The 17,516-nt window shown below is 39.5% G+C and overlaps 1 protein-coding gene across 2 annotated transcripts in view; it reads right to left on the reverse strand.

The window, feature by feature from the left end:
* The window catches only part of raph1a (Ras association (RalGDS/AF-6) and pleckstrin homology domains 1a), a 76,640-nt gene that overhangs the window by 47,785 nt on the left and 11,339 nt on the right, over window positions 1-17,516 (reverse strand). For both annotated transcript variants that reach the window (XM_053627217.1, XM_053627216.1), the window contains exon 2: window positions 6,750-6,817. The gene's annotated coding sequence lies outside the window, so the exon portion shown is untranslated. The remainder of the gene's footprint in view (window positions 1-6,749; window positions 6,818-17,516) is intronic.

Here is a 17,516-nt window from a genome sequence, read left to right on the forward strand (position 1 = left end):
AACACATATCCACCAAACTGGTGAGTCTAAACCGCCTTCTAAGGAAGTCGAGAGAGGATTGGTAAATAGATATTTCAACTATGAATTAACCATTTCCTGTTGAAAGAAAGTAGTGTGACATCATTCCATGAATCCATCTTCTATACCACTTATCCTTTTCAGGGTCACGGGGAACCTGGACCCTATCCCAGGGAGCATCGGGCACAAGGCGGGGTACACCCTGGACAGGGTGCCAATCCATCGCAGGGCACAATCACACACACACACTCACACACCCATTCATACACTACGGACACTTTAGACATGCCAATCAGCCTACCATGCATGTGTTTGGACTGGGGGAGGAAACCCGAGTACCCGGAGGAAACCCCCGCAGCACGGGGAGAACATGCAGACTCCGCACACACAGGGCCACGGTGGGAATCGAACCCCCAACCCTGGAGGAGTGAGGCGAACGTGCTAACTAAGCCACCGTGCACCCGACATCATTCCACTGGATACCAAATTGAGATTTATTTCTTAGCAGAAATAGGACAATTTGGTCTCCTATAATGCAATGGCAAACTTTCTCAAGTCTCATGAAGTAGCCTATAATTTATATTTACCATATATATATGGTATGCCAAATTTAGCTTCTTTAATGGGCTACAGCAGTCAGGACCAAGAAAGATTTTAAAATGGATCGATGGTTTCAGAAAATTGATATACCTACTCAAAATCTCTGGAGGTTTTATGTACCACTTATCCTACACAGGGTCACAGGGAGCCTGGAGCCTATCACGGGGAACTCAGGGCTCCAGAATATTTCTAATCCTTTTTTTAAAATGAGCAAATATAAATATATATATATATATATATATATATATATATATATATATATATATATATATTATATTATATATATATATTATATTATATATATATATATATATATATATATATATATATATATATATATACACACACACACACACACACACACACAAACCAGATAGCACATATATCTGGTATTTGGTTATCACAATATTTTTTCAAACATAAAAATATACCCAGTAACTGACTTGTGCAGGTCAACAATCAAGAACTTTTTTTTAATGTCAGAAGTACAAATGAGAGTTTACAAATGAATGACAAATGTGATTTTACATTTGTGCAACATCATATTTGGTCAAAGACAACAATGGAATTCCTCGAGACTGGGAGAGCATTTTAAAGACTGAGTGTTGGTGACAATTTACTGAATGTTTATTTGTAATATTTTAGGGGTATTAATAATTCTGGCACATATGTTCCTGAGAGAAAGTACTATTACTTAAACAAAAAGGAGTCCTTATGAAAATAATTATTTGCTATAGGAAAGATAAGTAATTTGTTTCCCAACTATGTGAGGACAACATTTTTGCATGATTGGGCAAACGTGATTGTGGAAAATGGAAGATGTCCATTATTTCTGGAATTGAATGTTTATTCAGTACATAAGGTATAACAGTGCATACGTGTTATTAAACAGTCATAAACTAATCCGGAGAAATGTTCCAGCTGCAATCATCACCACTGACTATTAATCTGAAACACAACAGGATGCTTTTCCTCAGAGTCCTCCCCCTCTGAGATTTAATACAATCATGAAAAACTAATCATGCACATGCCAAATATTTTCTTGAAGTCATGGTTTTGAGGATGGTTGATGTGCTTTGGCCCAATCACAGCTGCTTCCCAGGAACCAAACTTAACATTGGAACAGAAGCTCGGCCAAGTATTTCAACCACTTGCCTCCTGTCAATCATGCACTCGGCTCAGGGTAGCAACGGAGCCCAAGGATTTTAGGAGGAGGACAGAATTAAAGCCTTTTCATCCCTAAATGGGAAAATTAGACCTCTAAATTCAGTCCCAGACACAGACAGTGAAATCCCAGTTAACAAATAAAAGAACAATAAACTCAGACATATGAGGAAGACAGAAAGTCAGACAGAGATAACAACAGGAAATAAAAATGGATTCAAGGATGTCGCTTATAGCTTGACAGATGGAAAATGGCAACACTAAAGTCATTGTTCACGCACAGCTAAGCTTTGGAAATAAGCAGCATGCATGACAGTTCGCATCCCAGCCTTGGCAAAACACACACAATGGGAGAGAGACTTTACACACAGCTCTGCCAATGAAAGTGTGTGAGGGAGGAATGGAAGGAATCATGGCATTGAACACACAGCCAGGCTGCCCATGATGATGATCTGCAAAGGGTAAGTGAGGCTCACAATCTCTGTTCAGCCTGATCTAACAGCTCATAGTTCGGGTCCGGGTTCTGAAGAAAAGGACGAGCTGATTAGCTCTTCTCATGAAGCTGAGCACAGACACCCAAGAACGTGCACACTCCTGAGAATGACCTCAAATGCCTGTAATAGAGGACACGCATAAATACTGGTACCTGTTTTACTACACAGACACAGGTAGAGACAGAACATGAACAGATCCAGCACCTGCGGCTACTGTAGGTAGGAAAGATGCCCTGGATTCACTCACACTGTTATACAGCAATGGGGTCACACCTAACAAAGAAAAGCACATACTAGAGCAGGTTTTCCAACACACCTAAAGACTGGTTTCACTGCAAAGTATCCAACGTAAACACAGACCAGAACAGCTTGTGCCTGAAACAGTGTCTGAACAGGATAAACAGTCTGAGCAACTTCGTATTTCTGATACATTGTCTGGCTTTTAAATGTACTTTCGGTGGTATTCAAATCAAAACATCTCACATGTGCTATGAAAAGTTTTACTAAGCAAAAAAAAAAAAACAAAACCCAGCTTTATTTTTTTTTTACCTGGGTTAAAACCTTTTTTAAGTCCACTGATGAGGAATAAATTTACTGAGGTGCAGTATTAATGAATCTATGTAGAACCCTAATGTGTATATTCATAAGCATTCGCCAGGTCTTGTCTCAACTCTCAATGTATGTGCGAGTGAACCTCTAAAAGACCGCCTCCCTTTCTCTCCTCCCTCCATAATAGCATATAATATTAGTGAGATGTTAAAACTGGTGGTTCTGAGATGTCAAACTGAATTAGAAAGCACACTGATGACACTGTGTAACATAAAGGAAATTGGGGTGCCCTATATTCTGCTGCCCCCCCCCCCCCCCGGGCGGCAATTAGAGAAACACCTGATTCAAGCAGTGCACATGCTACCATTACATATAATTACCCAGTCCCCCCCATCAACAAGAGTGCTCAAAGTGTGTCGTGCCTCTTATTACAGTTTGATGATTTTGAATGGACCAGTCCAGCTGATGCTCTTTATTCTCTCACAGCAGGGCAGTTAAATCTACACTGAGACATAACATGCGGCATTATAAATCAATACCATTACCCATTCCCTCTCATATCGCCTTTCAAGCAAACCCAGAAGCTTCGAATAGCAGCCAAGTGTGTATACATAATATGTTGTGCACACACAAAGAAAGCCTGCAATATCCTCATGGCAAAAAGCAATCAAGCGAATAGGGACTTCGGCATGTTTAAACTTCTTGTATGAAATCATCCATACTGGTTCAGTAGGGCTACACCAAGCTTATCCTGTGTAATGACATGATTACTGTAGTAAAATCAGACAATAAGTGATCTTTATAAATCTTTATACTATGGTCTGTCCGAATACTCAATTCTTATTGGCTGGAAGGTGTGAGTTAAAACCGTACTGTATATACCACAGGTAGTTCTGGTCAGTTTAATCACTGTTCTACATTAATGCGCTGCCTATACTGTAAACAACTGTAACCAGAGTAACATACAATTAAACTCACAGCTTCATTATTAGTAGAGACGCAGAACAGACGCAGGTAATTCACACACGCACAAACTCACTCTCTCTTTCTCTCTAATAACTATTTACTATAATTCATTCAAATAAACGTAATCCTATCGCACTACTTTATCTCTGTGTATGATTTCAAGTGGGCGGAATTCTAGACCTAATGACCCATATAAAAATAACTAACGAAAAGTAACCTTTTTTGTTATCTTTTCAGTCAAATTATGTACTGCAAACTTCAATGACAGCTTTAACCTGTCAATGCTGGCAAGTGACAATGGTATAAGCAGGATAATCTACGCTAGGTGTGCGTTACAAATTTTAATGCACTCCTTGGAGATTCTTTGCCTCCAAGTCATGCATTAAAATCATGTAACGCACACCTAGCCACGGATTATCACTTACTTATACCACAGCGCTGCTTAATACTCAAACCTGATTGGACAGAAGGTGATTCATTTTCTATAACTGTAGCTCTGACAACAGTGCTTACGGCTATTTGAAATCACAGGTTTAAGTTAATGCGGTTTCTGTTGTGTTGTATTATCGTTTCTATAGTAACAGCTGATTCACTGGGACTCAAATGGCAGACGCTCCACATAATCCAAGTCTAATAATAAAGAGATTTTTAAATGCTGTTACTTAACAAATAAAAGTCGCTGATTTTTGGTGAGGTTTTCTGTAAGAACATGTTTATTTATTTATGGAAGGAGTGTCCAATGTCAGTGCTTCGTAACTGTAAGCTCTGTGCTTTCCATTTTCTTAACATAAGCTGGTGATTGAAGAACTGTTCAAAGCTGTTATAATGCATGTGATAACAAGAACTAACGTGTCTCATGGATGTTCCATAACATTAAATATTAAACTAACTATAAATTATTCAAACATTTTACAAAATGTGTGGTTCAGTAATAAATTAAAAATTGTAATCCTTAGCAAATTGATGTGACAATCAACGTCAAGGGGTAACAGTAACTCAGCTTCGTGTTTGGCCGCATCACATCACCTTGTCATTGATTATTTTCTTTATTTTATATTGTTTTATTCTTTACTTAAATCACCTGGACAAACAAAAGAGAGAGAAGACAGACAGAGACCCACTTTAAAAGCAAGCAGGATAAGGAGACATGCAGATGTGCATTCAGCTGTCCTCATTCATGCAAAGTACCCAGAATACATATTAACATTTCTATCATTACATTTCTATCACACTGTTATACTCACTCATATTATCATAGGTCATAAAACTCCAAGTCACAAAAACATGCATTGTTTGCTTCTTATAAGTGAACTGAATGAACACGATGCATGTTCCTGCTGTTTCAGGAACTACACATTAGTCATGAAGTAGCCCAAAGGTCTCACCACAAAACAATTGGAGCCCAAACAGAGATTTATGATGTATATGAATAGAGGCAATGCAGACATAATGCTCTCTGGATCAAGCCACACTGTCGCCATGCCAACTGGCCCTCTAAAGATGTGCCTGAGGGAGCCGGCTATGCAGGCATCCACAAACATGCAATGTGGGAACTTTCTGCATGGTAAAAACTACTCACTGTTCAGATCTGAACGCAGTCAAATACTGTCATGACCCCAGACCCATGTCAGACACAGGCCCTGGTGACTGAGTTTATGTCAGTGTCAGACAGCAGCTGAACTCATCTGAGCCATGTGAGAAGTCAGGAATTGCCTCAGGGGCCAAGAACAGCACAAAGACACAGAATAACAACCCCCGCTGCCCGGGAGCTGCGCATTTTACAGCTTCTGTTTCTATCAGCACAAGTGCAATTAGAAACCTAATGCTTTTCCAGAGACACTGGAGAAACTTTAAGTCTTTCGTGCAGGTGGCAGAAAAACAAATGCCCTTGTTTTGCTTTGAGGCCACTGACATTCCTATTCTCCTCTGCTGAAAGGTGTGATTATCACAACCCCTGACTGACTTAGTCATGAAATTATAGAGGGTAAAATGTTTGCCTTTTTACAATAAACCAGCAATTTGGATATGATATGTCTGAAGGCATTACCTATTATCATTAATATCCCTCGGTTCTGATGCACTGCCAGGCGATACTTTTTTTAAGCAATCTGAAAGCATAATTTCCCTCAATTAATTAAGTGAATGCTGAATAAATTACATCTACAAAGCTTCCCACAAGTTCCATCCATCTCAGACGAGCCGGTGATGTGGTAACGGTGCAAACACAGCAAAAACACCATCCTTCTCCTCTGCTTGAGCCAAAGGAATAAACCTCTCCTAATTTACTGTTCCAAGAACGCCGACTTCACTCTGCTGGTGCCGGTGAAGCACCCAGACGTCCCCTCTCATTAGCACAGAGCTAAAGCAGGCAGCTTCAGAAAAGAAGTGGCCATGTAAGGTCCAAAGTAGAGGAAAGGTGCTGAGGTTTTCCCTCTTTACCAGGGCAGGAGGGGGTTAAATAACACGTGGGTTGAAACCTGTGGCGAGCTGCAGCCGCGGTGCAGTGATAACAGGCCAGAAGGCGCACAGGGCTGTAATTCAGCAACATCAGAGACTACTAGAGGAGAACGCTCACAAAGCCCTGTACGACCCCCACATGGTTTCACTTTTATATGGAATCATCCACCTAAGCAAGACTCACTGGCAAGCATGCTGCCAAATCCCCTGACTTCAGCCAACGTTATTTGAGATTTCGTTAAACTTGCCCACTTGAGGTCGATTTTAAATGGTCTACTCTGCCCACACATCATGTTCTTTTCAAAACAGTCATTATTCAGTATGGAATATTCACAACTCGTCTAAAAGAAATAATGGGCTGTCATAACTTTGCATATATACCAGACATGCCTTCTATCCTTCCCCTTCAACACATTTGTGAGGCAACAAAATGGTCATAAAAAAGTAACAATTCCATAACAAAGGCTTTACCTGTTAATGCCACTGCTGAGAGGTGCTTACCTTTGGTTGAGTTCTGCTTGATCCAAGTTCACAGAGGCTTCAGAAATGAAAATAAGCCCTCAGTCACCCTGCCAAAAAATAATTAAAAGGTCCATTATTTCAAGCCATGAACAATAATTCATTTATGTCTTTAGGAATCCACTCTGCTTATTTTCTGCAAAGTATGCATAACTCCAGCAGCTGTAAATCCTCTAGTCTACCGAACTACTTGAGGCAGAACTGTGCAGAACTGGAAGCTGGTAGCAGTGAAAGCTCAATATGGACCAAATAATTCAATTCAGAAGAATTTAACCTGAAGCTCAGCCACATAACATAAAAAATGTGTCTCTCCTGGACTCTGGTCTTCCATGACTGGAAACCAGGCATAATTTTTATTTAAAGTATGAGCTGCTGGAAAAAGTGTATATGGCTCAGTTGTACATATTCTTATCACGTGCACTTCCGCTCCTCAACAGCCAAGCAGCTGTCACTTTACAACTGTGCAAGTCATTTAGACAAGGGGCAAATGTCTCAAATGATTTCCCTCATGAGTATGTGCATGCTATAACCCAATTGCTCACATTGCATAATGCATAACCAGGCTGCCATCCTGGCTGAAAATGTCAAGAGGTAAAACCAGAAAGAAGGATAAGATCTGTGCATGTAGTGTGCAAAATATTCAAATGTATTGCCTTTACATGCCATCTTGACAGCCCACTAACCACAAAACACTCATGTTTTTAGCCACAAAGGCAAAAGCAGTGCAAGTACATTTACAGTACACTATTTCATGTTGAGAATATAAACCATAGTGACCCATAATGTGGAAATGATGGAAAATGGATTTTCCTTCATTTTTTTGTTGAATGTAAACAGATTTTAAAGCAGACTGTTCCCGTTCTCAGTCTATACATATATGTAAGCTCAGCCCATTTTAAATTCCTGTGTTGTGATGTTACAGTACAGCACACAGATGTAAAAGTGCCTGATCCAGGTTTCAGGAATGGCTCAAACATATAAGGCTGCACTGGTTGAGCTAATCTGAAGAGGTCAGCCAATCAAAAATCAGCATCAGTCTTAAAGGGTCTGTAACAAAACAGGCTTGTTCACTTGTACGGGATAAAGAGAGGCTGGAAAATGGTTATGAAATGTTAAATACTGGCATTAATTCATTTTTGTATATAAAACCACCAACCACAAACTTCATATAGTAAGTGGAAAATAAAATTAGAAAATTATACTATATGGGTCCTTTAAATGATACCTTCTTCACATGTCAGCAGCTGTCAATAAACATTTTTGCTCAAAGTATACACTCCGGTTCTTGTGGTGCCACAGGCTCTGTAAACAGTGAAAGATAAAAATGTGGACCACCACTCAACCAGTCAGGAGCAGGCAGCATCACTATTTACCATCAATCATTGTCCCTGATACCTCCCTCTTGCACTAGCATTCAGGCGATATACTATATATTGTGTATTCTGATTTGGGAGGCAAGGTTTTGGCGGAAAAACAGAAAAGAGGGGCTGTATTTGTTCAAATTTTAAATTTTTAAATGCCACTAGAATCACGGTCCTGCATATAACTTTAGCTGCATTTAGTAAGAAATAAAATCAGCATGAGTACGTCCTAAATGGATTTTACTCCAAGACTGCAATTAGCCATGAACAATTTTTTTATCTATGAATGACATGTTGTACATTTTATCAGTTTATAATTACATTTACTGTTGTGAGTCATCCATAAAACAAGTTAATATCTGTTACCATTACATTATAACAGTGATAAAGTCATTCCAACTACACATGTTAAATCCATATGAAGAATTCTCCATACAAGTCTCTATAGAAGCACATCAGTATTAATCTGTGATCTGACTTGCAGCAAGCACTACCGTAAGAACTGCTGAATAGAAAATTAATCAAAACCTTCTGAGAAATCAGGACTGAGAATTGCAGTGGTATAATAATTTCTTATCAGATGTCTTGTTTTCCCACAACCGTAAATCCTTCACAGTATTGTAATATTCTAATCTCAGCTCCTATCCCACTACACCTTCACGACCTCTGCACAGCAAAATCACCAACAAGGTTACATGCTACCATTTGTAATTCAAATTAAACAGCAGTGCTTGGCTGCATCAGGAAACTTAATGAAGGCCGATGTCCCTGATCCCATCATGTCCTCTACACAGCAGGGACATCGGATAAAACTGAGTGACTATCGCTGGAATGGAACCTGCTCTCCCACAGGCCTCTGTCCCCTTAACCACACAGGAAATCTGATACACACATCCTGATTCCAGATGTAAATGAATTAGAAGGAAAACAAGGAAGAGACAGGAAGTGAGAAACTGAGCTTGCAAGAAAAAAAACAAACAGAGCCAGAGAAAGAAAGATATTTCAGGAACAGCTGTCTATCTGTCCGTAAATGTGTGTAATAGTTTGCCCTACATACAGTTCAATTCAAAGCAATTTTATTGTATAGTGCTGTTAACATGGCCTTTGTTACAAAGCAGCTTTACAGGAATATACATAATTAAATCTCAAATATATATATATATATATATATATATATATATATATATATATATATATATAAAAGATGAAGCCTTTCTTTGTCACATATACATTGCAGCACAGTGAAATTCGTTTTCCGCATGTCCCAGCTTGTTAGGAAGTTGGGGTCAGTGCGCAGGGTCAGCTGTGATACGGCACCCCTGGGGCAGAGAGGGTTAAGGGCCTTGCTCAAGGGCCCAACAGTGGCAGCTTGGCTGTGCTGGGGCTTGAACCCCCAACCAATCTGATCAGTAACCCACAGCCTTACACACACACACACACACACACATATATATATATATATATATATATATATATAGACACACCTTATATATTCACAGCTCAAGTATAGTAGTGTAGTTCATTGTTGAACTATTGATAGACATCTTAGCCCCCCCATTTAAGATCACGATCAGCCGTTTCAGGATCCTTGAAGACATTTCTCCGCTGCAATATTTTATATACATAAAATTGCTCAGGGAGTTTTTCCCTTGCCACTGTCGCCTCTGGCTCATTAGGGATAAATTTATACATTTAAAATTTATATACTAAAGTTATACATTTCTGTAAAGTTGCTTTGTGACAATGTCCATTTAAAAGTACAAATAAAATAGAATTGAATTGAATATTTCAGAATGTATATCGTGTCCTGATTTTTATATATTAGTTATTGCACAGCACTAATATGTAACATCAGTGACAGTTGCAAATCAGTAATACTCGACTAGATTGTACTGTGGCTGTGGGACAAATCTGCGCAGCGCAGCGGAGCTGTCACGCAGAATCACACGAAGCAATACTGATCAGAAACGACTACTGACCCAAATCGTCAAAGTGCAGCGCAGCTCATGCACTAATTCACGGTGTCTAGGTTTACTTACCAACCCTGTTGCACGGAGAGGATTAATTCATGAACAGGCACACATTCATTCACACAATACACACTGTGTGGGGCTGATGAAAGCAAAAGGATCCGCACACAAACACACACACGCACGTTCATTCAGCATCTTTGCTCTCACAGATGTAGCAAGCAGCTGTGTGTGAGAGAGTATTTATGCCAATGAAAGACCATGAAGCTCTAATTTCAAAGCTGGTGCTCCTTTGTGGTGAGGCTGATATGCCCTGCCTGAGGACAGTGAGTGTCGTCGTAGGGGGACGGAGGGGTGGAGCTGTGGTGTTCACCGTCTCTCTGCACCACCGCAGGCCTAACCATGTCACCAGCCATGGCACTTGCTAAAGCTTAACTGAAAATCTAAATAATTGCTCACAGAGACAACTTATATGTTGTCACCTTTCATTGCCAAAGTGTTCTGGAGTGTCCCACTTATCCTACCATTTGTGCTACTTTTAATAACCCTGATGTAGGGAGACACTGGAGCTTGGAAGCTGTTACTGGGTCAGCAGGACTACAGGCTCTCACACACTGTAGTGGCACTATGATACAGAATTAGACCATGGCCTCCACTGGATAGGGATCTCATGTGGATTCTCTCTTCAAAAAGAAATATGTTTGGGGTGTTTTTTGTTTTTTCTTCACAGTTTGTACCTTTAAGCATATTTAGGAAGTCATAAACTCACAGGAGAGCAAATGAGAGGGAAACTAGAACAGGCAAATCAGGGACAGGCAAATGAAGGTGCGCATCAACTTCTGGAAACAACTTCTTAAACCTCTCAGTATAGTGTCATTTCTTGGACACCATTACATAATAAAAGCCAATGAGATCTCTGGTAACAAATTTCTGTTATGGGACTCATAAAATGGACCGATTCCCATGGTCTCCAAATCCCAGCACAGAGCTAAACAGCACAACCCAACATCTGTTTGAGGCATGTACTCATGTGAGCATTTACTGGCCAATGATGTAGTCATGTCAGAGCTGGAGATCTCAGTGCTCCAGAGAGTTGTACGGATGTGTAGATGCTGTGTCTGGGACCAGATGTGAGCTGTATACAAGAGGATGAGGTAAAGACATGGGTCATGCAGACTCTGGAATGGTACTGGTCAATAAGTGAGACAGAACGTGAGATTTACTTCTAGCACAAAGCTTCTGTGTGCTGGTTTCTCCTTAGTGGGTCAGTTATGCATTAAGTGGCCCAAGTCTTGTGATCACACGTGAGGCTGCTTTACTTGGTTTCACCATATTGTACTAAACCTGGCTAGCTTAAGCAAACATGCAGGCCTTCATTTAGTTTTTTGGTTTTCAAAGCCCTAAGTAATGAAATCTGCAAAGCCCTGAAGAGAAACACTACTAAAACAGATACAGTTATACTTATAAATTTTAGTTATAAGATGTAAATGGTGAATTAGGAAGGAAAAGATGCACAGACAAGCATAATGACTAATTTGTTGCCTAGACTATGCCTAGAATAACACGTTTTGGGGAGAAGAATTGGTAACACTCACTCAATCACCACCTTATCTTGGTCTGGTGAATCCAGAGCCTATCCTGGGAACACTGGGCTTAAATTGGGAATACACCCTAGATTGGAAGTCAGCCCAGCACAGTGCACCATGCTTTGAATATTAGTATTATATATTAGAATATTATATTGCACATTCATTCACACCTAGCGGCAAATTACCTTAGCCAATCAACTATAATGTAATGTTTTGGGAGGTAGGAGGACACCAGAGAACCCAGAGAAAGCCCATGTGGACTTGGGGGGGAAAACATAAGCGCAGAAATTCCAGAGACACAGCCGAATTCAGGATTGAACCCGGGACCCTAGCGTTCTGAGAGGAAATGCTACCTGCTGCGTCACCATGTCAGGATTGGTAACAGTTCTGGCTGAGGTCTGATAAGCCACAAATAGAATGATGGACAATCTTGACCACCATGTTATATCTCTTTATAAATCTCTTTTCTAACGATCACCTTGCGGACCATCTGCCTCGTTATTTGTCCAGGCCTGATGGATGTAGGATGGTTAAACATCATTTCACTTCTTCATCTCAATTCAATTTGATTTTACTTTTATAGTGCTTTTAACAATAGACAGCTTTACAGAAATCCAGACGTAGATTTGGATTTAGATGCCTAATGAGCAAACCAGAGGCAACAGTGTGAGGAAAAACTCATAACATGAGGAAGAAACCTTGAGAGGAACCAGACTCAAAAGGGACTCCATCCTCTTCCACACCAGTTGAATTATAAATCTAAGAAATGTCTTCTGTATACGGTATACTATCAAGACAAATAATACCAAGTGTGTTGAAAGGATGTTCAGTATGAGAATATTGTGAATAAGAGTCCTGACATGAGCGCAGGACAGTCTTTATGATTACAGCAGCAGTTTTTAGGTACAAATCTACAGTTTACAGCTAAGATTATTCACTGAAGAAAGGGTGAGACTTGGCTATAAAGTGGAAAGTGCAAATCTTTACAATATCCATGTTGGACCATCCACAGCAGCAGAAGGTATGTCACAAGGTACAGAAAGTTCCAAGCAGATGCAGAGTATCAGGATGAAGCAGTGAAGACCAGTAACAGGCAGAAGTTCCTGAACGACATGTCCATTTTGTCTATAATGGTCTGAGCAGGTAATCTGAGCACACTTTAAAGTGAGTTCTGTTTGATGGACAGGAAAAGTAACTAACGCGTGTAGGAGTTCCACCAACACAACACAAACATTCCTGTACAGTAAATTCCCACCAAAGCCTGAGGGAGGGACCCGCATTTCCCAGACCAACTCAACTTTCACACTACAGTAGCAGCGTTTTCACGCTTACATACACCACAATGTGATGTGTGAGCGACAGCATGTGTCTCGGTTTTAATCTTGTGGGAGTTTGTGCACACTGGGCACCACCGGGTCACAGCGATCCTTTTCAGAACATGTATATGGAGATTATTAACAGCTTGTGCACACAACAGTAGGAATGTACCAGCAGTGGCATGAGCAGCACTATAACACATCAAATGTGGCACTAGGAAAGAGGGCTGAAGGAGGAGATTGGAATGTTATTCAGCAAGGCACATACATTTGGACTGTTGAGAAGCCAAGACTTGAAACGGCTTTGAATGAAGCTCAACATTCAGCTGGTTCCAACAAGCTATAAATGCAATGTGTGAACAATGTATATATGAGTAATTTATATTAGTATAGTATAGTATAGTATTGCATAGTATGTACTATTATACACAGGCTTTGACAGTACAGTTTGCTTGATTTTTGTGTAATTCACTATCCAGCAACCATGAATACAAAGCATGACAACTAATCTTAAACTAATTGTTTAAGTAGTTGTTTAACCCAGGCAAGGCACTAGCAGTGGGGATACACCTGTGATGAGTCACACTCACAAAACCTGAATTACTTTTCCAAAGTTACCAAGAGAAAATGCGGATTAACGTGTCTGCCCAAACAACTACTGTTCTGCAAATATTAGGAAGAAGGAACTGTGAAATTATTATAAATATTTCAAGTCACACTCAAAAAGTCATCTGATAGATCTATATATAAAATGCTTACTCAATATTAGAATCCAAAGTGCAATTAAAAGTTCAGGCATTTTGTGCATTTTTTAGTTTAATAGGTGAAAGATCGAGATCGATATTCCCACTATAGCAAATTTATCTAACGGTTTGAGTTTTGACTGCTAGAATGAATGAATGTTAGTGCAGGAGGTGGAGCTTTCTTAACTGACAGGAAACACCTCCTTGTCCTGATTGGCTGAATGTTGGTGGTCCACTTCATTCCATCCAGTTTATAATACCTAGGCCATCATAGAAACTAGACCTTTTGCGGAGTTAAAATAATGAAATACAGAGTAGAGTCTAAGTTATTAAACTACGACAATTGGGTACATTTAGAACTTCAGCATCTTTAGCAGCCAAGACTGAGACTTAGTAACTGATTCCACAGCCTGAAAATAATCACTACACCAAAAGAAGGACATTAAAAGCATGGCAGTGGGGTGAAACACTATACAGACAGAACGCAGTTAAATAGATACAGGGCTTGTACTTCAAAAAAAAAAAAAAAAAAATCACCAATAAATGCCAGTCAAGATGTCTTCTAACGATGCCTAAATTCAGACTAGAGAGACTTAGTATTTTTGTAAATGTGCCAATGCTAACACAAAAGTAAAAGTATAATGTGTGGACCTTTATGGCATTGTAAAGGATTTTAGCAATATTACATGTACACACACAGTCAAAGCAATAGATAAAAACCCTCATGAGAGCAAGGACATTTTGAACAAACTACTCATTAAGCCAGCCTTGATTTACATTACTCAAATAAGAGAGAACTCCGATGACTCAGCTAAGCAGTTTCTCATTTGAGGAAACACTGGCAGACTAAATACGCCATACTTAATCAAATGTCCATAAAAAGCTAAGGGGGTGGAAGAGAGCTAAATCATGGTTAATATAGCACATGGAGACCCAGGTCTCTGTGGTGTTCCTTTAAAACATTGCTGAGAAAGTAACAGCTGGGACAACGGGGCGTTATGACAGAAAGTTCAGACATGTCAAAACAGAGAAGAGGCACGAATGCCTGTAATGCTCAAATTATTGTATGTGCTCTGTACATGATCTTTCTCTCTCTCTCTCTCTCTCTCTCTCTCTCTCTCTCTCTCTCTTTTAATTTAATTTTTAAATCCTACAGGTTATATCACACTTAGATATACAGCAATGCTTATTTGGTCAGTATCCAAACTTAAGGACGTAATACTCAAAAGTATGAAAAACAAATGCAAACTCCTTGACTCCTCTGGCACTCCTTGCTCTCTTTAATGGAACAGCAGCGTCAGCATACAGTAAAGCACTCTAAGCCTTTGATATTGTGCTGGTAAAATAAGCACTTGGTTTTAAATGGAGACAGGTGAGATGAGGACGGAAAGCTGTAAACTGTAAGCGATCCTGATTCCCAGCCTCTCATTCCTCCCCGAGGCTGAGGCTCATTTTGTCACACGAGGAACAGCTTGGAAACCCTGGCGAAGGAGGACAAGGCAAAACGACCAGGTGAAAAGAGAGAAGAAAAACTGAAGAGGGGAATGAGCCTAGATTTTCCAAACATTAACTTCAACATTACATTTAACTAGATTCTGGAAAGCGACCTCTTTTCTCATTTCACTCTGTGGAAAAACTGCACTCTTAAGCAAGCGCAAATACTTTTGTGATTGTGATTATTTTGATGTTTGGTTGATAGTTGGCTCAAATTTGTCACCGCAGAGCAAATGTCAAAATCCCAACAAGTGAAGAAGCTCATTGATTTCAAGATTTCATATTTGAGATTTAAAGATAATGTGGAACCTGGAAACTTTTAGCATTAGATCCCCATGCTAATATAAGGATGAACAAAAGCATGGTTAGTGTATATTCTGACAATATTATACATTTTGGCTACTGTGAAATAAGTCAGTAGGAATATGACAATATAAATAGTAGGGTTGCACGGTATACCCGTACTAACCTTCCAAATTTTCTGATTTTTGGAGTTCATGTCTAAATTCAGTTATTTATTCCTAACGATGTGTTTATTCTTAGTACTCTCAGGACAATTTCAATTTGCATGATTTTATTGCTCTAGGGAACAAAAGATGAAATATGTGGCACATTGAATTAGTTGCTTGCCAACTGTATGATTGTTTTTGAGTTTTTCCAATTAATAAAGTATTCAGAGGATATTTAGTTTGTCTGTTTTCATTTATATCTATGTATTTCTGTAAATTTGGTTCATTTCATAAATTTGAATTATGAATTAACACAATATTGCATTGTGTCATGATAATACTTGGTATTGTGATACTTCAGCTGGTATAGTATCGTAAGATATGTTTATGGTATCGTGACAACCCTAGTAAATAGTACTAAGATAAATGACTTACTGTAGCAGTAATGCTAGCAGTGCTAGCATGCTGGCTAATTTACCTAGTGTTAGTGGTATATTTCAGCAGCTTTGAGTACTGCATCATAAATCACTCAGATCCGCTAGTGTAACAGCAGATATTCTAAGTACCATGGAGTTAGCTACTTACTCATATTAGCTGATTTTACTACTGAATAAAATAGTGTTGATAGTGTTGTCTACTATTCTATAAATTGATGAAAAGATTACCATGTAAATCAAGATTCAGACTTATGTCTACCTGTTAACTAGCCGGCTGGTTAACTTGATGTTGCTGATATTAGTCTATTTGAGACGTTTGCAAATTCCATATTCATATCTCCAGGCTTTTTTAATGCAGTGTAGATATTTTCCTATGCAATTTTCCTATCATTTCTAGGGCTTAAAAACATATTTATCAAACTAGTGTGCGACACAGATTATTTTCATTGTTTAAAATGACATGTCCACGGATATTTTAAAAAGTTCATGGCAAATACCCAAAGGGAGGAAGATGGCACATTATAAAGTGTGTAACCACGCTGGAAAGCTTGTTTTTTAAGCCTGTGAGTGGATTTGCTCAAAACAAGCAGGTCAGAACAGAACAACATGAGACATACTGATTACACAGGCAATGCCATGGAGGCACTTGGGAACAAAGCTGAGATGGGAGCACACAGATAACTGCTCACACTATAAGAAATAGAGCCTGATTTTGCTGTTATTTCACTCTTTTTCTCCCTTTCGCCCTCATGCCTGTACGGACACAGTTTTCTACAGCAGGTCAGGCCTTGGTGCTCTGCTCATATTACGTTAAACAACAAAAACACACATTTGTGTGTTCTAAATGCAGTTTGCGCACCATAGTTACTTCCTGTCTGGCCTGAAAAAAGGGATTTAACATTTCCAGTGAAATGATATCCGCAGTGATATTTGGGGTTGGCCAAGAAACAAGCCTACCTCTGGATAGTTGCAGGTTTGAATACTCCATCTGATGATGCTGTGCTGAAAGTGTTATCAGTGTTATCAAATTTATCACTAACTCCAGCTATCTGGAAATCAAGAAGAAACACTCTCATAACAAAAACTTTGCCTGCCAGGTATTTATAACAGCACAACGGCTTGCCCTTCCCCTGTCCTCTTACATGCTGTGCTGAGGCTGGACAGCCAAAACGTGTGAGGACTTGGTAGTTGGCACAGCGTTCCCAAATCAGCCAGCATTCCTGTGTGCTTCCTGCTGTACAGCGATTAAGGGGCAGTAGATTACATGACAACACCAGATAAAAGTGGTGCCAAATGCAATTTTTCCCCTAATGTCCCCCTTTACTAGCAACCTCTTTATCAATCTCGTAGCTATAAGAAACAAAGTTGCTCCTCTCATACTTTTAATAAT

This window comes from Ictalurus furcatus, chromosome 6 (genome assembly GCF_023375685.1).
Source record: "Ictalurus furcatus strain D&B chromosome 6, Billie_1.0, whole genome shotgun sequence".
Lineage (NCBI taxonomy): Eukaryota > Metazoa > Chordata > Actinopteri > Siluriformes > Ictaluridae > Ictalurus > Ictalurus furcatus.